Consider the following 22,887-nt stretch of genomic DNA (forward strand, 5'->3'; position numbering starts at 1 on the left):
AACAGATTAACAGAAAATTAATCAAAGAAAAAAGTATTAGCATACTGTAAAATACAAGCAGAATCAAGCAGAAAAAGACAAAATCACAGGAAATGCAGGAAAAAAGGTTTCAAGAGGAAAAAAGTAGGGAATAAGAAGACAAATATTTGTGTAATTGGAGTTCCAGAGAGTAAAAAGATAGAGAATTCAGCAGAAGAAATATTTGAAAATATAATAGTTAAAGGCCAGGCACAGTGGCTCACGCCTGTAATCTCAGCACTTTGGGAGACCAAGGCGGGCAGATCAGTTGAGGTCAGGAATTCAAGACCAGCCTGGCCAACATGGTGAAACCCCATCTCTACTAAAAATACAAAAATCAGCTGGGCGTGGTGGTGTGCGCCTGTAAACCCAGCTACTCAGGAGGCTGAGGCAGGAGGATCACTTGAATCCAGGAGGCAGAGGTTGCAGTGAGCCAAGATCACACCACCGCATTCCAGCCTGGGTGACAGAGCAAGAGTCCATATCAAAAGAAAAAAAAAAGGCCAGGCGCGGTGGCTCACGTCTGTCATCCCAGCACTTTGGGAGGCTGAGGCGGGAGGATCACGAGGTCAGGAGAGCGACGAGACCATCCTGGCTAATACGGTGAAACCCTGTCTCCACTAAAAATACAAAAATTAGCTGGGCATGATGGCACGTGCCTGTAGTCCCAGCTACTCGGGAGGCTGAGGCAGGAGAATCACTTGAACCTAGGAGGCAGAGGTTGCAGTGAGCTGAGATCACGCCACTGCACTCCAGCCTAGGTGACAGAGTGAGACTCCATCTCAAAAAAAAAAAAAAAAAAAAAATATATATATATATATATATGAAACATAAAAAAGTTAGGAATTTTCCAAAAATTGAGACTCTTCAAATATAGCCAAAATTCAAGCATCACCATAAACTACAAGTGCAGGAACACAAAGAAAATTACATCTAAGCACATAATGGTAAAATAGCTGGAAACTAAAGAGAGAAAAAAAGAAAACAAAACTTTAAAAGCACTCAGAGACTAAGATGGATGCCCTTCAGAAAAAATTCAATAAAAACAACAATTCTCCCTTTTCAAGAGAAAAGGGAAAGTCATAAAACATGGAACAATACTTTCCAGACATTAAAAGGAAAACAGAATAGCCTAAAATTCTGAGATAATGCGTAAAGATGATATTGCTAGTTTTCTTTTTAAAGAATAAATCACTAGGACAAATTTGAACATAGATTTTTTTAAAATTTCCATTTGTTCAAAGTCTTACTAAAACAAATAATTCCAGTATCCAAATTATGATTACCATTATTATTCCTCTGATATGGTTTGGACGTTTTGTCTCCTCCGAATCTCAGGTTGAAATGTGATTCCCCAGGCCGGGCGCGGTGGCTCACGCTTGTAATCCCAGCACTTTGGGAGGCCGAGGCTGGCGGATCACGAGGTCAGGAGATCGAGACCACGGTGAAACCCCGTCTCTACTAAAAATACAAAAAATTAGCCGGGCGTGGTGGCGGGCGCCTGTAGTCCCAGCTACTCGGAGAGGCTGAGGCAGGAGAATGGCGTGAACCAGGGAGGCGGAGCTTGCAGTGAGCCGAGACTGCGCCACTGCACTCCAGCCTGGGCGACAGAGCAAGACTCCGTCTCAAAAAAAAAAAAAAGAAATGTGATTCCTCAGCATTGAAGGTGGGGCCTGTGGGAGGTATTTTGGTTATGGAGGAAGATCTCTCATGAATGGCTTTGTGTCCTCCCTGCGGTAATGAGTTCACAGGGGAGCTGGTTGTTTAGAGGACCTGGCACCTGGCACCTCCCCCACCACCTTGCTCCCTTCTCTCTTGCTTCCTCTTTCCATGTGACATGCTGACTTCCCCTTGGCCTTCTGCCCTGATTGTAAGGTTTCTGAGCTCCTCACCAGAAGCAGTTGCTGGTTCCATGATTCATGTACAGCCTGCAGAACCATGAATCAAGTAAACCACTTTTCTTTATAAATTACCCAGTCTCCGGTATTCCTTCATAGCAATGCAAATGGACTAACACATCCCCCAACCATAGTGTTTGCATACCCAGAGAGCTGATTTATCTCCAAAGCAGGATGTACGAAACATCTATATATTCTTGGATTAAGCACTAACATTAGGATGAAAATTTGTGTTGACTATAAAGTGTTAACCCAGTTAATTACAAACAACTATTAGCATCCCAGTTCTGATGACACACAGTTCCCCACTGATCCTGGACATTGACATTTCCCACTTCTTCACATTGGTTACTTCCATTCACTATCTTTAACAATTCCATTCTATCTTCAAAATAGACAAAAGTCTAGGTCATAAGTGAGACCAAGGAGAAAAAGTCTTCCTGGATTTGAAAACATCATTTATCTACTTATTTCTATAGGACATTCCTTTTTGAATCAACGGATTCATGGCTTTAATGCTAAAATATTGTCCTCTCCATTCATTTTACTAGGAACAATTGTTCATTTCTAGAATAAAAGGAATTCAATAAATGATGTATTCCCTCACTTAAGGTCACATAAATCTTTCGGCTGAAACTTTTAAGATTTGTTGTATATTAGAGGAAAATAGACCCCCAGGAAATGGGTTTGAAGATACATCTCTGGGACACTCTCATATGCTGTATTATGCAGGACACCAAAATTACATAAGTAATTAAAGAATCTTCCATAATACAATCCTTGATCAAAAGAGAAAAATAGAATTGAAATAATCTTCCCATAAAGAACCATTTGAAATGGAACATAAAATTTCCATGGAGTAAAAGTTGATGATTTGTATATGCATAATAAAAATATTTTAGAAACATGCAAATTCTAATCACAGTGATATGGTTGTAATCTTAAAGGAAAGGATAAATCATAGTTAAAAAGTATTGCATACTATCTGGAGAGTATAAAAAGAGGAAGATCACAGGAAAAAAAAATGTGTATTACCAGTATGGTGTCAACACAGAGGCAAGCCAAAAGAACATAAGCCAGATGGCAGAAAGACCTCATATCTCCCACAGAAAGAATTTTAACAACCATTTATGAGTGAAAATATTTTTATGGGACCCTAGAAATATACATAAGAAGTTCAAGCACCTGGCTGGGCGTGGTGGCTCTCATCTGTAATCCAAGCACTTTGGGAGGCTGAGGCAGGTAGATCATGAGGTCACGAGTTCAAGACCAGCCTGGCCAAGATGGTGAAACCCCGTCTCTACTAAAAATACAAAAAATTAGCCAGGCATGGTGGCAGGCGCCTGTAATCCCAGCTACTCGGGAGGCTGAGGCAGGAGAATCGCTTGAACTTGGAGGGTGGAGGTCATAGTGAGCTAAGATCACGCCACTGCACTCCTGAGCGACAGAGTGAGACTCCATCTCAAAAAAAAAAAAAAAAAAAGAGGTTCAAGCACCTTGATGGAGCAAAATATAAATGAAAATAGACACATTAAAGAGGATAAGAAGGACAGTTTCACTTTCCCCGTATCACTCTTGTAAATGGCACAGCTGTGGCCAAGAGAGACTCCCCTAGTACATGATTTCTCCCATGGGAGAAGGTGGAAATGAAGTGAGTGCCTGGCTTTCCTAGCCTTATGGAACATTTCCCAAGCGGCCCATTTCGGTCTCATCTCACCTAGAACACTGAAAAGATTAGCACAGCTCAATAATCTGGGGACCATCAGGAGAAAAGAAAATGAGTGGAGGCTTACAGCAACCAGTGGATGCTAGGAATTAGACACACATCCTACCAACCAGCTCATTATCTCTACCAAGAAACCTGCTCACACGCCACGTAGGATGCCTCACCTGTGGATCCCTCTGCTAGCTAATATTTACCCCCATTAATCTATGCATCTCGCCCCTGGACAGTGCCCCACATTTCCCCACAGAATGTGTGTGAGGTTCCACAGATGATTTGTGTGGGCCTCCCCAGATGGTGCATGTGAGCCTCTGCAAGCAGTACATGCAAGATCCTCAGATGGTGTGTGTATCTTTTGCAGACAGCACACAGATATCAGCAGCTGACTTGATTCTGCTGAATAGGGAGAAGGTGTACAACCTTGAACACTTCTGGGCACTTGCCTAAGAAAAATAAATGGAAATCTCTCAGTACTCAGCCTGGCTTTGCAGGATTGAGAGAAGATACACAGTCCCCAGACTTCCACACTAACAGGGAACAGAAGGAGTGGATTAAGTACACCCATAAAAAAGATGTGAGAGACCCCTAGAATCTCTAGCCAGGTTGAGTGGTGAAGGTTAATTTTTTCCAAAGCATCAGTAAAGACTAGAGGAAATGGCTTATTCAAATGGAAAAACAGAAACACAAAGCTTCAAAAAACACAATGAATGAAGGAAATATGACACTACGAAAGGAACAAAATCAAGTTCCAGTGGCTGACCCGAAAGAAAGTAAGATCTAAAAATAGCCTGACAAAGAATTAAGAATGATCTTAAAGAAACTCAATGGACTACAAGAGAACACAGATAGGCAACTAAATAAAATCAGGAAAATAATGCATGAACAAAATGAGAAGTTCAGTAAAGAGATAGAAACAATTGAAAAGGATCAAACAGAAATTTTGGAGTAAAAAAAAAAAAATACAATGACACCTGAAAAATTCAACACAGGGCTTCAGCAGATTACTTGATTGAGCAGAAGAAAGAACCAGTGAACTAAAAGACAGATAACTTGAAATTAATCAGTCAGAAGAATAAAAAGAAGGAGAAATAGTGAAGAAAGCCTACAAGACCTATATGACACTATCAAATGAACCAATATATGCATTATAGAAATTACAGAGAAGAGAAAAAGAAAAACAACAGAAATTTAAAAAATAATAACTAAAAATTTCTCAAATATGAGTAAGAAAATGAGCATTCCAAACCAATAATCCCAAGGAACTCCAAATAGATGGAACATAAAGAGAGCTTCACTTTTATACATAATAAGCAAATTGTCAAAAGTCAATGACAAAGAGAAAATGTTGAAAGCAGCAAGAGAAAACTAGCCACATGCAAGGAAATTCCCGTAGAGCTATCAATGAATTTTCTCAACAGAACCTTGCAACCTAAGAGATAGTGGGATGAAATAGTGAATGTACTGGAACAAAAAAAGAACCCTGCCAATCAAGGATATTATACTTGGTAAAGCTTAATTTCAGAAATGGAGAGATAAAGACCTTCCTAAACAAACAAAAACTGAGAAAGTTTATCACCACATCTTCCTTAAAAGAAGTGCTAAATAAAGTAATTTCAATTGAAATAAAAGATGGCTAATTAGCAATATGAAAAATATGAAAGTATAAAACTAGTAAAAAATAGCCAAATTCAGAATACCATAATACTGTAATGGTGATACATACACCATGGTGATACAATGGATACATAATACTGTAATGGTGCTGTATAAACAACTTTTAACATAATTGTAAAACTTAAAAGCATTAAGCAACTATAGTTACAGTAATTTGTTGCTGGATATAAAATATAAAGATATGTATATTCTGACATCAACAACATAATCAATAAAATAAAATATATGAGACCTGTATTTCATGGGAGTTAAGTTGTTATCAACTTAAAAGTAGTTATAACTCTAATATGTGTCATGTAAGCTTTGTGGTAAACATAAAAGAAAAAAACTAGTAGACAAACCAAAGATAAAGAGAAAGGAATCAAAGAATACTACTACAAAAGAATAATCACATCACAAAAAAAGACTTTAAGAGGGGGAAAAACAGAAAGACTATAAAACAGTGTAAAATAATATTTTTTATTATACTTTAAGTTCTGGGATACATGTGCAGAACATGCGGGTTTGTTACACAGAAATACATGTGCCATGGTGGTTTGGGGCACCCATCAACCAGTCATCTACATAAAGTATTTCTCCTAATGCTATCACTCCCCTATCCCCCAACCCCCAACAGGCCGTGGTGTGTGATGTTTCCCTCCCAGTGTCCATGTGTTCTCATTGTTTGACTCCAACTTATAAGTGAGAACATGCGGTGTTTGGTTTTCTGTTCTTGTGTTAGCTTGCTGAGAATGATGGTTTCCAGCTTCATCCATGTCCCTGCAAAGGACATAAACTCATCCTTTTTATGGCTACATAGTATTCCATGGTGTATATGTGCCATATTTTCTTTATCCAGTCTATCATTGATGGGCATTTAAGTTGGTTCCAAGTCTTTGCTATTGTGAACAGTGCCGCAATAAACATGCATGTGCATGTATCTTTACAGTAGAATTATTTATAATACTTTGGGTATATACTCAGTAATGGGATTGTTGGGTAAAATGGTATTTATGATTCTAGATCCTTGAGGAATTGCTACACTGTCTTCCACAATGCTTGAACTAATTTACACTCCTGTCAACAGTGTAAAAACATTCCTGTTTCTCCACATCCTCTCCAGCATCTGTTGTTTCCTGACTTTTTAATGATCAACATTCTAACTAGCGTGAGATGTATCTCGTTGTGGCTTTGGTTTGCATTTGTTGGATGACCAGTGATGATGAGCTTTTTTTCATATGTTTGTTGGCCACATAAATGTCTTCTTTTGAGAAGTGTCTGTTCATATCCTTCACCCACTTTTTGATGGGATGGTTTGCTTTTTTCTTGTAGATTTGCTTGACTTCCTTGTAGATTCTGGATGTTAGCCCTTTGTCAGATGGATAGGTTGCGAAAATTTTCTCTCATTTTGTAGGTTGACTGTTCAATCTGATGATAGTTTCTTTTGCTGTGTGGAAGCTCCTTAGTTTCATTAGATCCCATTTGTCAATTTTGGCTTTTGTTGTCATTGCTTTTGGTGTTTTAGTCATGAAGTCTTTGCCTATGCCTTTGTCCTGAATGGTATTGCGTAGGTTTTCTCCTAGGGTTTTTATGGTTTTAGGTCTTATGTTTAAGTCTTTAATCCACCTTGAGTTAATTTTTGTATAAGGTGTAAGGAAGGGTTCCAGTTTCAGTTTTCTGCATATGGCTATCCAGTTTCCCAATACCATTTATTAAATAAGGAATCCTTTCCCCATTGCTTGTTTTTGTCAGGTTTGTCAAGGATCAGATGGTTGTAGGTGTGTGGCATTATTTCTGAGGCCTCTGTTCTGTTCCATTGGTCTATATATCTGTTTTGGTATCAGTACCATGCTGTTTTGGTTACTCTAGCCTTGAGGTATAGTTTAAAGTCAGATAGCATGATGTCTCCAGCTTCATTCTTTTTGCTTAGGACTGTCTGGGCCAAATGGGCTCTTTTTTGGTTCCATATGCAATATGAAGTAGTTTTTTCTAGCACTGTGAAGAAAGTCAATGGTAGCTTGATGGGGATAGCATTGAATCTATAAATTACTTTAGGAAGTGTGGCCATTTTCATGATATTGATCCTCCCTATTTATGAGCATGGAATGTTTTCCATGTTTGTGTCCTCTCTTATTTCCTTGAGCAGTGGTTTGTAGTTCTCCTTGAAGAGGTCCTTCACATCCCTTGTAAGTTGGATTCCTAGGTATTTTATTGTCTTAGTAGCAATTGTGAATGGGAGTTCACTCATGATTTGGCTATTATCGGTGTATAGGAATGCTTGTGATTTTTGGACATTGATTTTGCATCCTGAGACTTTGTTGAAGTTGCTTATCAGCTTAAGGAGATTTTGGGCTGAGATGATGGGGTTTTCTAAATATACAATCATGTCATCTGCAAACAGAGACTATTTGACTTCCTCTCCTTCTATTTGAATACGCTTTATTTTTTTCTCTTGCCTGATTGCCCTGGCCAGAATTTCCAACACTATGTTGAATAGGAGTGGTGAGAGAGGGCATCCTTGTCTTGTGCTGGTTTTCAAAGGGGATGCTTCTAGCTTTTGCCCATTCAGTATTATATTGGCTATGGGTTTGCATAAATAGCTCTTATTATTTTGAGATACATTCCATCAATACCTAGTTTATTGAGAGTTTTTACCATGAAGTGATGTTGAATTTTATTGAAGGTCTTTTCTGCATCTATTGAAATAATCACATGGTTTTTTTTTTTTTTTTTTTGAGACAGAGTCTCGGTCTGTCGCCCAGGCTGGAGTGCAGTGGCGCGATCTCGGCTCACTGCAAGCTCCGCCTCCTGGATTCACACCATTCTCCTGCCTCAGCCTCCCGAGTAGCTGGGACTATAGGCACCCGCGCCTGGCTAATTTTTTGTATTTTTAGTAGAGACGAGGTTTCACTGTGTTAGTCAGGATGGTCTCGATCTCCTGACCTTGTGATCCACCCGCCTCAGCCTCCCAAAGTGCTGGGATTACAGGCATGAGCCACCACGCCCGGCAATCATGTGGTTTTTGTCATTGGTTCTGTTTATGTGATGGATTACGTTTATTGATTTGTGTATGTTGAATCAGCCTTGCATCCTAGGGATGAAGATGACTTGATCATGGTGGATAAGCTTTTTGATGTGCTGCTGGATTCAGTTTGCCAGTATTTTACTGAGGATTTTCGCATCGATGTTCATCAGGGATATCGGCCTGCAGTTTTTAATTGTTGTTATTGTGTCTCAAAACAGTGTAAAATAATTAACAAAATGGCATCAATAGGTCCTTACCTATCAATAATTGCTTTAAATGTAAATTGATTAAATTCTCTAATGAAAAAACAGAGTGTAGAGGTAAAAAATGGCAAATAAGAGGCAGAACAAATGGACTTAACACATTTTTACAGAAAATTTTACCCAACAGCTGCAGAATATGCATTCTATTCATCAGCACATGGAATATTCTCTAAAATAGACCACATGGTAGGCCACAAAACAGGTCTCCACACATTTAAGAAAATCAAAATCATATGAAGTACACTCTCACACCACAGTGGAAGAAAACTGGAAATCAACCCCAAAAGAAACCCTCAAAACAATGCAAATACATGGAAATTACATAATCTGCTCCTGAATGAGCATTGGGTCAACAATGAAATCAAGATGGAAATTTAAAAATTCTTTGAACTGAATGATAATAGTCACACAACCTATCAAAACCTCTGGAATACAACAAAGGTGGTGCCAAGAGGAAAGTTCATAGCCTTAAATGCCTGCATCAGAAAGTCTGAAAGAGTATAAATAGACAATCTAAGGGCACACCTGAAGGAACTAGAGAAACAATAACAAACCAAACCCAAATCCTGCAGAAGAAAATTATACCAAAGATCAGAGCAGAACTAAATGAAATTGAAAAACAACAACAAAAAAGATGAATGAAACAAAAAGCTGGTTCTTTGAAAAGATAAATAAAATTGATAAACAATTAGTGAGATTAACCAAGATAAGAGAGAAGATCCAAATAAGCTCAATTAGAAACAAAATAAGAAATATTACAACCAATATCACAGAAATACAAATGATCATTCAAGGCTACCATGAACATCCTTAAATGCATAAACTAGAAAACCAAGAGGAGATAGGTAAATTTCTGGAAATATACAATTCTTCTAGATTAAACCAGGAAGAAACAGAAACTCTGAACAGACCAATAGCAAGCAGTGATATTGAAATGGTAATTTTTAAAAATGAGAACAAAAAAAGTCCAGGACCAGATGGATTCACAGCTGAAATCTATCAGATATTCAAAGAAGAATTGATACTAATCCTATTGACACTATTCCACAAGATTGAGAAAGAGAGAATCCTCTGTAAATCATCCTGTGAAGCCAGTATCATCCTAATACCAAAACCAGGAAAGGACATAACAATAAAAAAAAATTGCCTGACAAATCTAGATGCAAAAATCCTTAACAAAACACTAGCTAACTGAATCCAACAGCATATCAGAAAGATAATCCACCATGATTAAGTGGGTTTCATACCAGGGATGAGGGATGGTTTAACAAACACAAGTCAATAAATGTGGTACACCACATAAACAGAATTAAAAATGAAAATCACATGATCATCTCAACAGATGCAGAAAAAGCATTTGACAAAATCCAGCATTGCTTTATGATTAAAACCATCAGCAAAATCAGCATAGAAGGGATATAACTTAAGGTAATAAAAGCCATCTATGGCAAACCCACAGCCAACATTCTACTGAATTGGGGAAACATTGAAAGCATCCCCCCTGAGAACTGGAACAAGACAAGGATGCCCACTTTCACCACTTCTATTGAACATAGTACTGAAAGCCTTAGCCAGAGAAATCAGACAAGAGAAACAAATAAAGAGCATCCAAATCAGTAAAGAGAAAGTCAAGCTGTTGCTGCTTGCTGATGATATGATCATATACCTAGAAAACCCTAAAGACCTCCACCAAAAAGCTCCTAGAACTGATAAATGAATTCAGCAAAGTTACAGGATACAAAATTAATGTATACAAATCAGTAGCTCTGCTGTACACCAGCAGTGACCAAGTTGAGAATCAAATCAAGAACTCAATCATTTTTACAACAGCTGCAAAAAAAAAATTTATTATACTGCCAAAGGCAATCTAAAAATTCAATGAAATTCCCACCAAAATATCTTCATCATTTTTCACAGAACTAGAAAAAACAATCCTAGAAATCATATGGAACCAAAAAAGAGCATGTATAGCCAAAGCAAGACTAAGCAAAAAGAACAAATCTGGAGGCATCACATAACCTCACTTCAAACTATAAGGCCACAGTCACCAAGACAGCATGGTACTAGTATAAAAATAGGCACATAGATCAATGGAATGGAAAAGAGTACCCAGAAATAAAGCCAAATATTTACAGCCAACTGATCTTTAACAAAGTAAACAAAAACATAAAGTGGAGAAAGGACACCCTATTCAACAAATGGTACTGGGATAATTGGCAACCCACATGTAGAAGAGTGAAACTGGATCCTCATCTCTCACCCTATACAAAAATCAATTCAAGAAGGATCAAAGACTTAAATCTAAGACCTGAAACCATAAAAATTCTAAAAGATAACATCAGAAAAACCCTTCTAGATACTGGCTTAGGCAAAGACTTCATGACCAAGAACACAAAAGCAGATGCAACATAACAAAAGATAAATAGATTAGACTTAATTAAATAAAAAAGCTTCTGCACAGCAAAAGAATCAGTAGAGCAAACAGAAAACCCACAGAGTTGGAGAAAATCTTCACAATCTATACATCCGACAAAAGACTAATATACAGGATCTACAAGGAACTCAAACAAATTAGCAAGAAAAAAAAAAAACAATACTATCAAAAAGTGGGCTAAGGACACAAATAGACAATTCTCAAAAGAAAAAATGCAAATGACCAACAAAGATGAAAAAACTCTCAACATCACTCACGATCAGGGAAATGCAAGTGAAAACCACAATGCAATACCATCTTACTCCTGCAAGAATGGCCATAATCAAAAAATAATAGATGGTTTCAATGTGGTGAAAAGGGAAAACTTTTACACTGCCGATGAGAATAAAAACTAGTACAACCTCTATGAAAAACAGTGTGGAGATTCCTTAAAGAACTGAAAGTAAAACTATCATTAGACCCAGCAATCCCACTACTGGGTCTCTACCCAGAAGAAAAGAAGTCATTATCTGAAAAAGGTATTTGCACATGCATGTTTATAGCAGCACAATTCACAATTGCACAAACATGGCAACAGCCCAAATGCCCAACAATCACTGAGTGGGTAAAGAAATTGTGGTATATATATATATACATATATATATATTCTAAGTGAAGTAACTCAGGAATGGAAAACCAAACACCATATGTTCTCACTCATAAGTGGGAGCTAAACTATGAAGATGCAAAGGCATAAGAATGATATAATGGAGAACAGAGCAGCAGATCCTGACAAGGAGGGTTCTACCACCACAGTGCTCAAGCTCTGCTAAGGGAAAAACTGCCTCCTCAAGTGGGTCCGTGAACTCCATGACTCCTGACTGGGAGAGAACTCCCAACAGGGGTTGACAGACACCTCATACAGGAGAGCTCTGGCTGGCATCAGGCCAGTGCCCTCTGGGACAAAGCTTCTAGAGGAAAGAGCAGGCAGCAATATTTGCTGTTCTGCACCCTCCACTGGTGATAACCAGGCAAATAGAGTCTGGAGTGGAACCCAAGCAAACTGCAGCAGACCTGGAGAAGACAGGCATGACTGATAGAAGAAAAGCTAACAAACAAAAAGCAATAACATTAACATCTACAAAAGAACGTCCACACAGAAACCCCATGCAAAGGTCTTCAGCCACAAAGATCTAAGGTAGATAAACCCACAAAGATGAGGAAAAATCAGCACATAAATGCTGAAAATTCCCAAAACCAGAATATCTCTTCTCTTCCAAATGATTGCAACTCCTCTCCAGCAAGGGTACAAAACTAGAGAGAATGAGTTTGATGAACTGACAGAAGGAGGCTTCAGAAGGTGGGTAATAAGAAACTCCTCTGAGCTAAAGTAGCATGTTCTAACCCAATGCAAGGAAGCTAAGAACCTTGAAAAAAGGTTAAAGAACTACTAACTAGAATAATCAGTTTAGAGAAGAGCATAAATGACCTGATGGAGCTGAAAAACACAGCACAAGAACTTCGTGAAGCAAACACAATTATCAATAGCCAACTCGATCAAGCAGAAGAGAGGATATCAGAGATTGAAGATCAACTTAATGAAATGAAGCATGAAGACAAGATTAGAGAAAAAATATTGAAAAGGAATGAACAAAGCCTCAAAGAAATGTGGGACTATGTGAAAAGACCAAACCTATGATTGATTAGTGTACCTGAAAGTGATGAGGAGAAAGGAACCAAGTTGGAAAACACTCCTTGGGATATTATCCAGGAAAACATCCCCAACCTAGCAAGATAAGCCAAAATTCAAATTCAGGAAATACAGAGAACACCACTAAGATACACCTTGAGAAGAGCAACCCCAAGACACATAATCGTCAGATTCTCAAAGGTTGAAACTAATGAAAAAATGTTAAGGGCAGCCAGAGAGAAAGGTCAGGTTACCCACAAACGGAAGCCCATCAGACTAACAGCAGATCTCTCTGCAGAAACCTTACAAGCCAGAAGAGATTGGGGGCCAATATTCAACATTCTTAAAGAAAAGAATTTTCAATGCAGAATTTTATATTCAGCAAAACTAAGTTTCATAGATGAAAAAGAAACAAAATCCTTTACAGACAAGCAAATGCTAAGGGATTCTGTCACCACCAGGCCAGCCTTACAAGAGCTCCTGCAGGAAGCACTAAATATGGAAAGGAAAAACCAGTACCAGCCACTGCAAAAACACACAAAAATATAAAGACCAATGACACTATGAAGAAACTGCAACAATTAATGTGCAAAATAACCAGCTAGCATCATGATGACAGGATCAAATTCACACATAACAATATTAACCTTAAATTTAAATGGGCTAAATGCCCCAATTAAAACACACAGACTGGCAAATTGGATAGAGTCAAGACCCATTGGTGTGCTGTATTCAAGAGACCAATCTCACGTGCAAAGACATACATCAACTCAAAATAAAGGGATGGAGGAATATTTACCAAGCAAATGGAAAGCAAAAAAAAGCAGGGATTGCAATCCTAGTCTCTGATAGAAAGACTTTAAACCGACAAAGATCAGAAAAGACAAAGAAGGGCATTACATAATGGTAAAGGAACCAATGCAACAAGTAGAACTAACTATCTCACATATATGAATATATATACACATATATATATACATATACATGTGTATATGTGTATATACATATATGAATATATATAAATATATATATACATATGTGTGTCTGTGTGTGTGTGTGTATATATATATATATATATATACATATACCCAATACAGGAGCACCAGATTCATAAAACCAGTTCTTAGAGACCTACAAACAGACTTAGACTTCAACACAATAATAGTGGGAGATTTTAGAGACCTACAAACAGACTTAGACTTCAACACAATAATAGTGGGAGATTTTAACACCCCACTTCCAATATTAGAAAGATCAATGAGACAGAAAATCAACAAGGATATTCAAGAGTTCAACTCAGCTCTGGACCAAGCAAACCTAATAGATATCTACAAAACTCTCCACAGCAAATCAACAGAATATACATTTTTCTCAGCACCACATAGCACTTATTCTAAAATCGACCTCATAATTGGAAATAAACACTCCTCAGCAAATGCAAAAGAACAGAAATCATAACAAACAGTCTCTTAGGCCACTGTGCAATCCAATTAGAACCCCAGAATTAAGAAACACACTCAAAGCCACACAACTACATGGAAGCTGAACAACCTGCTTCTGAATGACTACTAAGTAAATAACAAAATTAAGGCAGAAATAATGAAGTTCATTGAAACCAATGAGAACAAAGAGACAATGTACCAGAATCTCTGGGACACAGCTAACACAGTGTTAAGAGGGAAATTTATAGCATTAAATGACCACATCAGAAAGCAGGAAAGATCTAAAATTGACACCCTAACATCACAATTAAAAGAACTAGAGAAGGAGAGCAAACAAATTTAGAAGCTAGCAAAAGTCAAGAAATAACTAAGATAAGAGCAAAACTTAAAGAGATAGAGACAGAAAAAAACCTTCAAAAAAACAATCAATCCAGGAGCTGGTTTTTTGAAAAGATTAACAAAATAGATAAACTGCTAGCCAGACTAATAAGAAAGAAAAGAGAGAAGAATCAAATAGACACAATAAAAACTGATAAAGGGGATATTACCACTGATCTCACAGAAATACAAACTACCATCAGAGAACACTATATCCACCTCTACACAAATAAGCTAGAAAGTCTAAAAGATACGGATAAATTCCTGGACACATACACCCTCCCAGGAAGAAGTTGAATCCCTGAATAGACCAATAACAAGTTCTGAAAATGAGGCCCTAATTAATAGCTTACCAACCCAAAAAAGCCCAGGACCAGATGGATTCACAGCCCAACTCTGCCAGAAGTACAAAGAGGATTTGGTACCATTCCTTCTGAAACTATTACAAACAATATAAAAAGAGGGACTCTTCTCTAACTCAATTTTACCAGGCCAGCCTTATCCTGATTCCAAAACCTGGGAGAGACATGACAAAAAAGGAAATTCCAGGTCAATATCCCTGATGAGCATCAATGCAAAAATCCTCAATAAAATACTGGCAAACTGAATCCAGCAGCACATCAAAGCTTATCCACCATGATCAAATTGGCTTCATCCCTGGGATGCCAGGCTGGTTCAACACACACAAATCAATAAATGTAATCCATCACATAAACAGAACCAATGACAGAAACCACATTAGTATCTCAATAGATGCAGAAAATGTCTTCAATATAATTCAACACCCCTTCCTGGTAAAAAAAAAAACTCTAAAGTAGGTATTGATGGAAGACATCTCAAAATAATAAGAGCTATTTATGACAAAACCATAGCCAATATCATACTGAATGGGCAAAAGCTGGAAGCATCCCCTTTGAAAACCAGCACAAGACAAGGATGCCCTCTCTCACCACTCCTATTCAACATAGTGTTGGAAGTTCTGGCCAGGCAAGAGAAAGAAATAAAGGGTATTCAAATAGGAAGAGAGGAAGTCAAATGGTCTTTGTTTGCAGATGACATGATTATATATTTAGAAAACCCCATTGTATCAGTCCAAAAACTCCTTAAGCTGATAAGCAACTTCAGCAAAGTCTCAGGATACAAAATCAATGTGCAAAAATCACAAGCATTCCTATACACCAATAATAGACAAACAGAGAGCCAAATCATGAGTGAACTCCCATTCACAATTGCTACTAAGAGAATAAAATACCTAGGAATACAACTTACAAGGGACATGAAGGACCTCTTCAAGCAGAACTACAAACTGCTGCTCAAAGAAATCAGACAGGACACAAACAAATGGAAAAACATTCAATGTTCATGGATAAAAAGATTCAATACTGTGAAAATGGCCATACCACCCAAAGCAATTTATAGATTCAATGCTATTCCTATCAAGCTACCATTGACTTTCTTTACAGAACTAGAAAAAACTACTTTAAAATTCATATGGAACCAAAAAAGAGCCCATATAGCCAAGACAATTCTAAGCAAAAAGAACAAAGCTGAAGGCATCATGCTACCTAACTTCAAAACTACACTACAAGACAGTAAACAAACCAGCATGGTACTGGTGCCAAAACAGAAATATAGACCAATGGAACAGAACAGAGGCCTCAGAAAGAACACCACACATCTACAACCATCTGATCCTTGATAAACATGACAAAAACAAGCAATGGGGAAAGGATTCCCTGTTTAATAAATAACGCTGGGAAAACTGCCTAGCCATATGCAGAAAACTGAAACTGGAACACTTCCTTACACTTTATACAAAAACTAACTCAAGATGGATTAAAGACTTAAATGTAAGACCTAAAATCATAAAAACCCTAGAAGAAAACCTAGGCAATACCATTCGGGATATAGGCATGTGCAAAGACTTTATGACTAAAACACCAAAAGCAATGGCAACAAAAGCCAAAATTGACAAATAGGATCTAATTAAACTACAGAGGTTCTGCTCTGCAAAAGAAGTGAACAGAGTGAACAGGCAACCTACAGAATGGGAGAAAATTTTTGCAATCTCTCCATCTGACAAAGGGCTAATATCCAGAATCTACAAGGAACTTAAACAAGTTTACAAGAAAAAAAAAAACCCCATCAAAAAGTGGGCAAAGGATGTGAACAGACACTTCTCAAAAGAAGACATTTATGCAGCCAACAAACATTTGAAAAAAAGCTCATCATCTCTGGTCATTAGAGAAATGCAAACCAAAACCACAATGAGATACATCTCACACCAGTTAGAATGGCGATCATTTAAAACCCTGGAAACAACAGATGCTGGCGAGGACATGGAGATGTAAATTAGTTCAACCATTGTGGAAGACTGGTGATTCCTCAAGGGTCTAGAACTAGAAATACCATTTGACCCATCAATCCCATTACTGGGTAAATACCCAAAGATTATAAATCATTCTATTATTAAAACATATGCACACATATGTTTATTGCAGTACTATTTACAAAAGCAAAGATTTGGAACCAACCCAAATGCTCATCAATGACAGACTGGATAAAGGAAATGTGGCACATATACACCATGGAATACTATGCAGTCATAAAAAAAGAATGAGTTCATGTTCTTTGCAGGGACGTGGATGAAGGTGGAAACCAACATTCTCAGCAAATTAACACAAGAACAGAAAACCAAACACCACATGTTCTCACTCATAAGTGGGAGTTGAACAGTGAGAACAGATGAACACACAGAGGGGAACATCAGACATTTGGGCGTGTCTGGGAATGGGGGGCAAGGGAAGGGAGAGCATTAGGACAAATACCTAATGCATGTGGGGCTTAAAACCTAGATGACAGGTTGATAGGTCAGCCAATCACCATGGCACATGTATATCTATGTAACAAACCTGAATGTTCAGCACATATATCCCAGAACTTAAAGTAAAAATAAATAAATAAATAATAAAAAGGACTTTGGGGACTTGGGAGAAAGGGTGGGAGGTGGGTAAGGGATAAAAACTACACATTGGATACAGTGTACACTGCTCAGGTGATGGGTGCACCAAAATCTGAGAAATCACTACTAAAGAACTTATTTATGTAACCAAACACCACCCGTTCCCCCAAAACCAGGTTGATAGGTACAGCAAACTGCCCTGGCACATGTATACCCATGTGACAAACCTGCACATTCTGTACATGTATACCAGAACTTAAAAAAATAAATAAATAAATAAATAAAATAAAAAGACAGAGTGGTTGAATGGATTAAGAAAAAACATGGTCCAAATATATGCTGCTTACAAGGGACTCACTTCTTTAGTTTTAGGACACACATAGGCTGAAAATAGAGATGGAAAAATATATTTCATGTAAATGGCAACCAAAAGTGAGCCAGAGCATCTATGCTTATATCTGACAAAACAGATTTAAGTCCAAAATTGTAAAAAGAGATAAAGAAGTCCATTATATAATGATAAAGGGGTTAATTCATCAAGAGGATATAACAAGAAAAAATATACATGAGCCTCTGTCAAAGCACCTAAACATAGAAAGCAAACATTAAGAGATTGAAAGGGAGAAGTAGACAGTAATACATAATAATAGGGATTTTAATACTCCACTTTCAAAAATTGACAGATAATTCACACAGAAAATCAATAAGGAAATACTGGACTTGAACAACACTACAGACTAAAGGAACCTAACAGACATATATGTAACATTCCATCTAAAGTAGCAGAATATAGCTTCTTTTAAAGGGCATGAAATATACATTCACTTTCAATGTTCTTTAGATGGCATGTATTCACACCGTTTGCCCAGTAGATTCTGAAGACCAGAACTCATTGATAAAAATCAAGGAAAGATAACCCATGTTCATGGATTAAAATAATTAATATTGTTAAAATGTTAATTCTACCTCAAAAGACCTATAGATACTGTATTGCATGCTTAAAAGCAGCTATGAAGGTAGATACTATGTTAAATGTTCTTACCATCAAAAACTTAATAATAAAAGGAGTGGGAAGATACTTTGGGAGGTGATGCATATTCTTATGGCCTTGATGGTGGTGACGGTTTCATGGGCTTATAGTTTTTCTCAAACTCATCAGGTTGTGTATATTAAATATGTACAGCTTTTTACATGTCCAACAAACTTATTTAAGGGCTTTAATAAAATGATAAAAGCAGGTCAGATAGCAAGAATTTGACAATGTCATACTTGCAAATGTGATTCTTGTTCAGTGAACATGACAATCCATTCCCCTCATGTAGGTATCCTTCCAAGTTATAGAGGTTTCAGATTGTCTGTATTTAATGGTACTGGTCAATGATTAATTATAACTTACTTCCCTTGCCTCTTTTGCTCTTAGTTAAGTCTCATCAAGCATATTATACAATTATATAATAAATTTCCTATGAAGAGTGTATATTCTAACCAATTTTCCAAAACATTCTGGCCTACTTGGTAGTTATATTGCTAATTGCAAAACAATAATTTGAAGCTTTATTTATATGTCATTGTATTATAAATTTAGTAACAGATAAATCCTGCTGAATCAGATAATTTCTGGTTGCCCTTGGCAAAACTGGGTTTCTGTAACTGAAAAATCTATAACTGAAGTCAAACTACTTTAAATAAAACTACAAAATCCTAGCTATTTTGATTGCCAAGATATCCCCTTTATGGTTTTAACTATCATCCAGAAACTATAATAAGGAGTAAAATTAGAGAATATATTTTATTTAGCTACATAACATAGTCAATTGTACTGATAAAAAAAATTTTTAAAAGTCAGTGGAATCTATTTAGTATGAAATATACATTCACTTTCAATATTCTTTAGATGGATATCGTTTGCTCAGTAGATTATTAGTTCCTTGAGGATAAAATATGTAACACATACCTTTTTCTTATTTTTCACAGAAATAATAATAATTATTTCTCATTGTGTCTAGTACACAACAAGAAAAAGCCCTAGAAAAATCATCTCTTTGTCACTTATCACTTATCTCTTTAGTTCCCTTCTCCACTCAGAGTAGTGTTCTCCCACTGTAAGCCAGTATTTTGATACGATTTACCAGCTTCTGGACTAAAGCCCCCTTCCTCACTTCTTCATTCTCCCATTCAGCTGTACTGTATCAAACCTAGACGTGACTTCCCTTTGTTCTCTTTTGTTTCTATACCTATAAACCACCCTCATCATTATTACTTGCTTTCAACTAGCTGCAATTTTGGCAAGAATTTGATACTCTATTTTGCACTTTTGGGGACATTTGTGGTTACTTAAACGTAGTGAAAATATAAAACTAACTTTTGCTAATTCTGCTGCTGATGTTCCTTTCACAGATCCCAGGTAGCTGGAAGAAATAAATAAATTATGTTTGCAGATTTAAGTAATCCAATCAAACTGGTCTATAGGCATCAATACCAAAGTAAAAATATAAATAACAAATTATTTAATCCGAGTTTCTTCTACAAAAACCGACTTTTAAAAATGTAATTATATATACAATATTGTGTTATGTGCCAAAATTGTTGAACATAATCAGAAGATATGTGTAGTAAAGTTTAATAAACAAGAAAAAACTATGTAAAATAAAGGGTATTATCTCAAATTTGAAATTGTAACTGGATACTTTTATCTTCCCCATTTCGTCATGAGGAGAAAGTTTTTCAAACCATGTAACAATGAAAACATATTTTAGGTTAAATAATAGAATTCTTAGGGGCTATTATGACATTTAAAAATAAAAATAAAATGTTCACCTCAGTAGGCATTACTGGAAATTATCAAAAATGTTTTAAGAATTTCCTTGGATTTGTCTTTATAGAAAATTTATAAACCACAAAAACATATCTGTCCAGATTCCTCTAAAACCTCCCAAGATTTTATCAATTGCAAAGGCCTCAAGCACTACTGATATGCTGGTACTAAATTTACATCTCTAATTCAGACATTTCTTCTGAGAATTTCCAGTGGGAATATCCACCTACATATCTTCCAAGTACCTCAAAAATGTTCTAACACTCTTAGCATCTTTCTTTTAAATGATACTACTAGCTACAAGGCTGTACACATAAGAAATTTGGGAAAAATTCTTACCCTTCTTTCTTTCTCACCTCTTTTTTCACTTCTGTTGGTACTATCAAAGCTGCTGTGTAAATATAACTCCAATCCATCCACTTATCTCTATCTTAACTATATTAGCCCTAGTCAAACCACTATTGTGTCTTACCTGACCTCCTTCAGGGTCTTCTTAACTTCTGTCTCTGCATCCAACCTTGGCTCTCAAAAGCTATTCTTCATTCAGTTAGTCCACATGATATTTTAATAATCAAATTTTATCATGGTAATTATCTGCATAAAACCCTTCAAAGAAGACCCTTGGCTATTAAAATAAAGTCTAAAACTCTTGCCATAACTCCCCAGTCTCTGAGTACGAGCCTTCAGCTTCATCAACTATCACTCAACCTTCCTCATTAAGTTGCAGCTACTCCAGTGTTTTCTCTACCCTTGGAGGCCACCAAGTCCTTTCTTACTTCAGGAGAATTGGGTTTCTCCCTTTGAAATACTGTTTGTTGAAAAACTGCTTTTAACACCTCAGATTTCAGTAAAGCCAATTCTAAAGACTTACATTAAGTGAGTCATCCTATTAAATAATCTGATACTAATTTGTATCTTTATTTCAAAACATTTATTGGAGTTTACAAACCTGTTGATGTTTGTAGAAGAAAAAATAGAAGAAATTAGAAGCCTTTACAGAAGGTTCTAAGCACTCTTCCTGACTTTGAACTACTCCAAGACTTTAAGTTGTTTCAGATTATTATTCACTTGTTGTAAGAACTCTGTCAGCCAGTAGGAGACAGATCACCTAGAAATTAAAGAACTTTGCATCGTCCTGAAATTCCAAACATAAAAAAATGATAGGGAGGAATTGGATTTTAAGACTAAGAACAAAGATTTATCATATTTTCTATGCCTCTTCACCTCCCCGAGTTTCTAATAAATTAACCAGTTAAAAAGTAAACATGTATAGATCACCTAAAATTGCGAAAACTATGCCAATTGTTAGGAATACATAAATTTAAAATAATTCCCATCCCTCTGGTATTAGCATATTTGAGAGAAGGTGAGAAATTAAATAACTAAAATGTTATTAACACATGAAGAATTAGGACAGAGCGTCGTCATAACATATGAATAGGACATGTTTATATTTGGGGAAGGCTTCCCTGAGGAAATGCTCTTGAAGATGATGTTAATGGATAACCAAATTTAGCTAAGAGAAATGAAGGAGGAAGAGTGCTTTTCTACCTAGAGGAACAGAATGTCTCAGTGTTCTGAGGTGGGACGGAAAATATCACGTACATGAAAGAACACAGCAGAGATCAAGCAGAAAAGAGGAGAGAGTAGCAACATCTTGTAGATAATAAGAAATTTCCTATATGACTTTAAGATCAACTAAATGTGCTTCAAAAAACATCACTTCATCTGCAGTGTGGAGAATGGATTTGAAGGTGTTTGTAATGACTGCAGAGAGGCCACTGGGGAGAAGTCGTTGCTTTCCGTAGTGACTTCTTAGAGGTGGTGAGTGATTGTTGCTTGGTTTACATTGATAGTAATGAAAATGGTGAAAAGAAGCCACATTCTTCAGCCGGGTGTGGTGGCTCATGGCTATAATCTCAGCACTTTGGGATGCTGAGGTGGGCATATCACAAGGTGAGGAGATCGAGATCAGCCTGGCCAATATGGTGAAACACTGCCTCTACTAAAAATACTTTAGCTGGGCGTGGTCGCAGGTGCCTGTAGTCCCAGACATTCGGGAGGCTGAGGCAGGAGAATAGCTTGAACCCAGGAGGCGGGGGTTGTAGTGAGTCGAGATAACGCCACTGCACTCCAGCCTGGGCAACAGCCTGGGCAACAGAATGAGACTCCGTCCCCCACCCCCCTCAAAAAAAAGCCACATCTAAAACTATTTAAGTAGTATAATCATTTCCATCTGGTGATGTAATGAATGCAGTGTGCTAACAGAGAAATGAAGGACTTAAAATTGATCCCCTAGTTGAACGACGAGAACGCATAGACACAGGGCGGGGAATATCACACACTGGGTCCCGTCGGGGGGTGGGGGGCTGGGGGAGGGATAGCATTAGGAGAAATACCTAATGCAAATGATGACTTGATGGGTGCAGCAAACCAACATGGCATATGTATACCTATGTAACAAACCTGCACGTTGTGCACATGTACCCTAGAACTTAAAGTATAAAAAATAAGTGATCCCTTAGATTTCTGACTTGAACAATCAAGTGGATAGTAATGCTATTTACCAAGCTTAGGAAGATTAGATGATGAGTAAACAAGGATAAT

General features: G+C 37.1%; 1 protein-coding gene across 2 annotated transcripts in view; it reads right to left on the minus strand.

The window, feature by feature from the left end:
• Window positions 1-22,887, minus strand: part of CD163L1 (CD163 molecule like 1) — a 78,344-nt gene that overhangs the window by 46,142 nt on the left and 9,315 nt on the right. The gene's annotated exons all lie outside the window — the stretch shown is intronic.

Source organism: Hylobates moloch, unplaced genomic scaffold, assembly GCF_009828535.3.
Source record: "Hylobates moloch isolate HMO894 unplaced genomic scaffold, HMol_V3 SCAFFOLD_8, whole genome shotgun sequence".
NCBI classification, from domain to species: domain Eukaryota; kingdom Metazoa; phylum Chordata; class Mammalia; order Primates; family Hylobatidae; genus Hylobates; species Hylobates moloch.